The sequence below is a fragment of the Pinus tabuliformis genome, chromosome 3_2 (assembly GCF_031772625.1).
Source record: "Pinus tabuliformis cultivar Carrire ecotype Pingquan chromosome 3_2, CPIR1, whole genome shotgun sequence".
Lineage (NCBI taxonomy): Eukaryota > Viridiplantae > Streptophyta > Pinopsida > Pinales > Pinaceae > Pinus > Pinus tabuliformis.
Window position 1 is genome coordinate 896,293,262 of NC_142302.1, and position 7,562 is coordinate 896,300,823.

Here is a 7,562-nt window from a genome sequence, read left to right on the forward strand (position 1 = left end):
TAATGAAGAATGTGTTTTGCGGCCACCCAGTGCACTCTCTTGGGCTCACACATGAATTGACTCATAATGTTACCTGCAAAACATATATCTGGTCGAGTGTTGACCAAATACATCAAACAACCAATCAACTGTTTGTATAGAGTAGGATCCATCAACTTGGAATTAGAAGCATGAAGCTTCTTCCATTTAGTGATCATAGGTGTAGACATGGGTTTGCAGTCCTCCATGTGAAATCTGCTAAGAATATCCACAATGTACTTCCCTTATCCTAGGAAGAAATTCCCCTCCTCCTACCACACCTCCAATCCCAGAAAATAATGCATCAAGCCGATATCCTTCATCTCAAACTCTGAAGCAAGATCTCTCTCGCAACTCTCAATGAGTCTCTCTGCACCAGTGATGATCAATTCATCAACATACAACACCAGAATAAGAGGCTCCTCACCCACCACAATGAAGTATAGGTTTAGATCAGCCTCACTCTTTGTGAAACCCAACTGCTACAAGTATGTACCAATCCTAGAGTAGCAAGCTGTGGGAGCTTGCTTTAGGCCACAAAGTGCCTTTCTTAATTTGCATACTAGGGACTCCTTCCCATGCACCTCAAAGCCCTCGGTTGCTCAATATAAACCTCCTCCTGAATGAAGCCATTGAGAAATGCGGTCTTCACATCCATCTGGTGGATCTTCCAACCCATCTCTGCTGCAATCGATATAATGGAGTGAATAGATGTATACCGAGCTACAAGAGTGAAGGTCTCCTCATAGTCAACTTCCTCTACTTGTGAGAACCCTCTCGCCACAAATCGAGCCTTGAACTTCTCGATGCTGCCATCTGCAACATGCTTTATGTTGTAGAGCCATATGGAAGTAAAAACTGATTTACCTTCAGGCATCAATTTTGAGATTGCAACAAGATGATGGAGCTTAGTGAAAAGAGTCGCCTTCACTAAGTGGGCCCGCAGGCTATTTTTGGCGCAAGTCTATTTTTAGACATATGGATCATGTCTATGGATTGCAGGTTGTTGTTTATGGATGATTGATCAAGTTGGGAAAAAATAGATGGACTTCTATTTTTGATGAAAGTGTGAGTGATTGTTTTATTGCTGGAAAATTCCTGTTTTGGCTGTTTACTGGTTGGCACGATTTTCGAGGCAGAGTGAAAGCACAGAAATCGAGATAAGTTGTAATTTGTGGTTGCTGGAATTTTTACTGTGTATTTTAGTTTCTTTGTAAAAGCATTTTCAGAAATAAAGAAGAGCTCTCAAACTAGTTTTCCCCAAGAGTTGTAGAGGGTTTTTCTAGGGTCACATTGACCAAAAATCACTGTGTTATTTTCTATGTGTCGCTGTCATAATTTTGTTGTGTTTTATTTCTGCAATTTCAGCAGTTGTGAAATCTCTAAATTTGTGTTTTCAGAAAAATATTGTCCTTTCCAAATTTTAGAATTTTTATCATGCTTGGATTTAAAACTAAATGCATGGAGTGATAAGGAAAATTGATAACCGGAGTGGGGGTTGAAATTTCTTCAAGAGAGTCTTCCAAGAACAAGTCAACCTTTCTACAAAATCTTCCAACAAAAAATTTCGGCCTTCCAATAACTCTTGCAACTTTGACATTCCAGTAATTATTGCAACACGCGCATGTGTGAGTGATTAGGGTTGATCTAGGCTTACTTACTTCTTCGCTTGGCTTTCTTCTTCCTTTTAAACAAATATACTATCAAACATGCTTATTTGCATCAAATTTTCGGCCCTTCTTAGAGATATGAAATTTGGTGTTGTAGTTGCAATGAAACCCTAGCTTTCTTTGCACGTGTGAGAGATAGAGAGAGCAAAAGATCAAAATCACAGTTTTCTCCTTGAGATCTTCTCTTTTGGTCCTTCGCTTGTCTTCTCTATTACTTTTTCTTGCTTTCTTTATTGAACTTGTTGGATGCTACAAATGAGGTCGAGGATCACTTACATATATATACTTTCAAGAAGGATGAATTTCCCTAAACGGAATCGACTTCTTCACTGCAGGTCAACTTGGTCTTGGAGGGGGACCTTCACACATTTAACTTAAAAATAATTTCTTTGATTTGTTACAAGATTCCCAATAGGGTACATTACATATGACAATGACTCTTTTGACTTTATACAAAGATGAAAAAATACTAAGAGCACACAATGGATGCTTCGACCTAAAATAAATTGACTTTGAGCACATCAAATATATAAAATCAATACTACATAGAATATTATGAATATCGAACCTAGTTACACATTTCAGCGCTCCCTCTTAACTAGGGAGGTATTCATAATAGATTGATGGTACATGGACATTCTCATACTGAAGAATTCTCATAAGAAGAGTTGGATTGGCAAGCCATCTCATAAGCTATGTTTTCAGCTTATATTAGTGCATCTCATCATATCAACCAACATTGTCATATAGCAAGGCCTTGACTAACAACTCTATCTCTCCACTAAATTATAGCACAATGCTAGGGAGACAATGATTTATAAACACATTCATCATTGTCTCGCGAGGCACATACCCCATTTGAATGTTTACAAGATACGTTATTTGAGGACCATTCCCCTCTTGCATTTACACATACTCAAGGAATATCTTCTTCGACTACTCTTGCCTATTGGATGCCTTAAATAATCATCAAAGAGTATTAGTTCCCGAGAATAGTTCTATCCTCAAGAAGTATTAGTCTCAGATGCTTACCCAGTCCTCCATTATTTCTTCATGATGAGAACACAAGAGTGATGTGTCTATCTCTCCCTCTCAACTAGGGAGGATCTACTCATTCATTTACATTAAATGAATTTACCCAAGATCCATCTTAACTAGGGACTTGTTTCCAACAACAACTATCTATTCTTTAATGGAGATCATGGTACTATCAGGTGCTTATAGGGATCCTCTTTTTTCATCATTATGTCATGAGTAAACTTCAACTTTTTCATCATGGAGCCATCTTCTTTCATAACTTCTTCGTAGCGCTTCGACCATCTTTCTCATCACTTTCCTTCAGTGAAACATAGTGTTAAACCAATTAATGCTAGTCATGTCATTCTTCTTTTCATTAGAAAGTGACCTTTTGTATTATCATCTAGATATTTTCGAAGTCATGTTTCTTTCAGAATCATTCATCTAATTTTATGTGTACTAGTTGTATGTGAATTTCTACAACTTTTTGTCGATAGCCCTATTCCAATCCAACCAAATGCTTGTTTTCAAAAATCAAAAGTGAACTTCAAAAATAGAATTACCTCTTCATAATGGCCCTTCGTCATAACATTTGCTTTTGCAGCATCATCATCTTTTTGTATACTATACAAATTCATCTCTAAGGCATTTATTACCAAGGTTCTCCTACTATACTTATCAAAGTCTTCATAGCTTCTTCATGGAGATGGCATAGCTAATCCTTCTAATTGTTATCATATGTTCATTAATCATCTTATGTAATTAGCTATACACACATCTTCACGAACTCTCCTTTCAACTTCTTCACATATTGCTTCCTCGGGATCTTTACACATAGATTCTCTTGCATAGGAACAATTGTTGCCCACCACCTCATTTTCTTCATGAGGTCATATGATGTTGATTCTATCATGCCATAACGCAGAAGAGTTCAAGGCATATTGTTTTTATGTCTTCATGTGCCATTCATAAGGAAGAGTTCATTCTTCTTCAATCATGCTCATGAGATAGAGTATTCTAACCATTATATCTGCAACTGAGTTATGGCATGACTTTATTTATCTATTAAAAATTACCAAATATATGCGTGCCTTTTCCTTCATGTGGTCATCTAGACTTCCTTTAGCAGCTTCATTTTCATTGCTTGAAGATGGAAAAGTACTTTTACTAAATTATCATGCTACACATTTCTGTCATCATACCTTCATCCTTCCAAACTATGGATCCTACACTAGGTGGAATGTAAGCTATCTATGTAACACTTCTTCGTTAAGTAGAGATGAACATTTCCAACAAATATTCTAATGGAGGATCTTGATGATCCTTTTCTGCAAATGCTTCTTTCTGATGGTGGTGAGGTGTGATGAGTTCTAATCTTCCTATCTTGCTAGCTCATTGTTTCAAATTTGTAACCCTGTTATTTCTGCTATCCCTTCATGCTTCTAATGATGATGTTATCTCAAAACTGCTACAATGCATCCTACCATAATTGTAATGCTTCATATTATGATTGTTGTCTTAAAAATGAACTTGATGTATGAGAGACCTTTAATAGTAGAGGTATTTCACTTCTTCCTTCTTTGTTTTATTCTCTTTTGGTTCTTCTACTTCTTGAGCGACATGGGCTTCACTTCTTTCTTTCCTTTTCTTGTTTCCATTCTTGAGTTTAGGACAATTCCTCTTGTAGTGTCCATATTCATTATATTCATAACATTGAATTTTAGACATGTCAACTTTATTTTGAAATCTCTTCCATGGCTCAAACTTTCCAAACTTAACTTTCTTCCTTTGACATATTTGCAAATGGTTGAGACTACTCATTAAATTCAACGTCATCATTTGCTTTTAATCTAGTTTCTTCAATCTTACAAAATGCCCATAGATCACTAAATGGTGTAAGTTCCTTCTTTGCATAGATGTTTGATACAAAGTTTCTCCATTCATTTGGTAGTGCATTGAGTACACAAGTGGTCATTTCTAGATCTGACATTGTTTCTCCTAGCTCTTGTAGTTGATCTCTAATTTGAGATACCTTTATGAGATATGAAGCTACCCCCTCTTCCTTTGATACTTTCATTTTGTATAATTCGATTCTTAAGGATATTATTTCCCCACATGTACTTACAAAGTACAACTCTATTAATTTGTCATAGATCTCTTTTGATGACTTCAATTTTGCTACAAATGGAATGAGAGAATCGTTGATAGAATCAATGAGGATTCTTTGAGCCCATATTTCTCCTTTCATATATTTTGATAATGCTTGAGATTGTTCTTAAGGAGGATTTTTATGGAGCCCATGACATAATCAAAAACTTCATTTTCTATGAGAATCAAATATATTATCTTCTTCCATGCAAGGTAGTTTGATGTCCCGACAAGTTTATTGTTCTCCTTGCAGAAAGTAGTTATTTGATTTGTATTTTGAGACATGAATATAAAGTACTTACTTGACAAATGATGATGCCTCCTTGATGATGATGTCTTCCACTAGAGTGTGAGATTTAGAATGTGGGATGGATGATCTTCCTTCTTCAAAATGACAATGCCTCTTCTTTAAGATGAGAGATGTTTTTCTTCCTTCAAAAATGCTTGAGGTCTGCTCTTTTCTTCAATATGAGGAAGAGTACTTTGATTCCTTTGATGATAATGAAGTGCTTTTTCTTGTTTCTTTTGGATGATGATGTAGAATATGGGAGGCTTCCCAAGATACTCCAAATGTGTAAAGTCCTTTCTTTGAGATGGAGGTAGGGTCATTGAGGTCTTCTTTTCTTCTTCCAAGAGTTCTTCCTTCAAGATGATAGGGTCTTCGTGATGTGATGACTAGATATTCTTGATGCTCTTCCTCTCATATTTGGTCCTTATGTATCATTTTTCAATTGAGTGATCTTAAAGCTTCCTTTCCTTGTCACCTTAGCTCTAATACCATGTTGATAAATCTAGGGCAGCTAGATTAGGGGCGATTTATCTTTACTTTGATCACTGCGTGTGATGTTGTTTACTTTAACTTGATGCACTTATGGTTTGCTTCTTATTTTGATTATTATAGTGTTTTTATCATCAAACAACTACCAAAACATGAAGATCAATAGCGCAAATGGACACAAGATGTAGATTGCTAGCCAGATCCAAAATATCTCCTAGAGAGGAAAACCAACAAGAAATTCTTCTATTCTTGTAGAATCTTCAAATGACAAATTCCAAGACCTTTTAGACTCAAGACAGAGACCCTTCCAAGACCAAGTCAACCTTTCTTCAATATCTTCCAGCAACAAATTTTAGCGTTCTAGTAATTGTTGCAATTCGACCTTCGAGTAACTATTGTGACTTCAACCTTCCAATAACTGTTGCAACTTCACACATGTGAGTGATTAGGGTTGATCTAGGCTTCCTTACTTCTTCGCTTGACTTTCTTCTTCCTTTTAGACAGATAGACTATCAAACTTGCTTCTTTGCATCAGATTTTCGACCCTTTTTAGAGATCTAAAATTTGGTCTTGTAGCTGCAACGAAACCCTAGCTTTCTTTTCACGTGTGGCAAAATATCAAAATCACAGTTTTCTCCTTAAGATCTTCTCTTTCCAGTCCTTCACTTGTCTTTTCCATTCCTTTTTCTTGCTTTCTTTATTGAACTTGTTGGATGCCACAAATGAGGTCGAAGATCACTTATATATATACTTTCAAGGAGGACAAATGGCCCTAAACAGGGCAGACTTCTTCACTGCAAGGCGACTTGGCCTTGGAGGGGTGCTTTGACACATTTAACTTAAAAATAAATTCTTTGACTTGTTACAAGATGCCCAATAAGGTCTACTACATATGACGATGACTCTTTTGACTCTTTACAAAGGTGACAAAATCCTAAGAGCACACAATGAGTGCTTTGACCTAAAATAAATTGACTTTGAGCATGAAACCTCATGCTTTATAAATGAAAATAATATTTTTCTTTATTTTTACATCAAACATATAAAATCAATACTACATGGAATATTACGAAGACCAAATCTAGTTGCACATTTCAACATTATAAAGGCATCCAATTCCTAATTACTTTCCAAATCTCTATATATCTCATGTAATAGGAGTTTCTATAATTTCTAAGATTTCAAAGACATGGAATAAATCCAATACATTTAACAAAGTAGAATGGTAGCGATTGCTTCTCCTATGGTTTTTGTTTGTGCTCAAACACGTGTAATTTTGTTCATTCTTCTTACATGTATGTACATTGGATGGGCTCATCAATCTCCATTTCTTCCACATCAAAAACTGCAAAACCTTTATTTGAAAGTCTTCTTTACTCTCTTCATGAGTGTCATCCCTCAATTGCATAAGTTTCTTCTATGCCTTTTTTGAAAAGGCAAAGGAGAATGATCTTGTTCCTCTTCTTGTGGCAATTGTTCTAGCTTTATGGTTTTTTCATTGGATTGTTAGCTTCCCCTTTATCATTAATCAATTTGTGAGGTCCCCAATTCAACGAGCTATATAAAACACCTCTTTGCTCTACCCTATGTAGGCTTACACTTGGAGATTCTTTCAACCATCATGCATAGAAAACTCAAGGATTTATATTATCATTTTGACTCCCCCTTGAGACATCTTGTGTTGATCATTCTTTTATGGAACAAGGATGATAATCCATTTCCATTTTGTTTAGCTAACCATGTAGCTTGGTGATCTCCCCGACCCTTTTGCCTTATTTGCCTTTTTGTTCTACATCTTAAGAATCTACAAGTTTCCCATCCTCGAGGCAATTCCTTTTGAAACAACCTATTCTATGACAAACAATGTATCCAAAAGGGATGCATTTGCAATTTCTCTATTATTTATAGTTATCATTCATCTCTAAGAGATA